Here is a 940-nt window from a genome sequence, read left to right as displayed (position 1 = left end):
TCTCAAATCTGTTAATGGTATCTTTAACTTTCTGCTTTCTTTGCTCAGTTGCCAATAGGTATGACAATAGGTCATTAGAGGTTGTGAAACCTTTAGCCTTATGTAATACCAACTGATCCTTTGGATGGAATGTGGAATATGTTTTATACAGTAAATCATTATCTGTAACCACTTCATCACATAGTTCAAGACTATGGGCTATTTTCATTAGAGCAGAATTATATTCTTCCACGGATTTAAAATCCTGGAACCTGAGAATCTTCCAATCATTCATGGCTTTTTGCCATAATTCCGTTGAGTATATGGATTTTAGCTTTATCCAAAAATCATAAGGATCCTCAATATTTCCATACTGATTTCTCAGTTCCTTAGTGAGATGATAGCGGCTTAGATATGCACTAAGCCACACGACTCTCAATCAAGCAAGGCCACACGGCCATATAATGCAAGCAAGATAATCAATTTAAATGCATTCAATCATACTAAATGAGATTATCAATCTAGATGCATTTAGTTGCATATCTCTTAGGTTTTACCAATTTCAAGGTTGGTAGTATTAGATTTTAGAATCAAGCAATCTAACAACCTAACTTTCATTCAATATGTAAATATTCCTAACTTTAAATCAATCTTTCAAGTAATGTGAGGTTTAAGGTTTCAAGGCCTTTAGGAATATAAATCGAGATTAAGGGTTTCAAGGCCTTAAGATTTTAATTAGATCTATCAATCAATCTATCAATCTTAAAATCTCAGATTATCAATCAATATTCATTCAATTTCAAAATCAATTTTCAATTTAGGGCTTTAGGGTTTTGATTTTATTAATCAAACAATTTTGATTTCAAGGTGATCAATTTTAATCTCAATTAATCAATAAGTTTTTAATAGTTTTCGAATTAGGGTTTTAGGGATTTCGAAAAACTTTGATCTTTGATCAAAG

Source organism: Brassica oleracea, chromosome C2, assembly GCF_000695525.1.
Source record: "Brassica oleracea var. oleracea cultivar TO1000 chromosome C2, BOL, whole genome shotgun sequence".
NCBI classification, from domain to species: domain Eukaryota; kingdom Viridiplantae; phylum Streptophyta; class Magnoliopsida; order Brassicales; family Brassicaceae; genus Brassica; species Brassica oleracea.
This window is presented reverse-complemented; position numbering follows the sequence as displayed.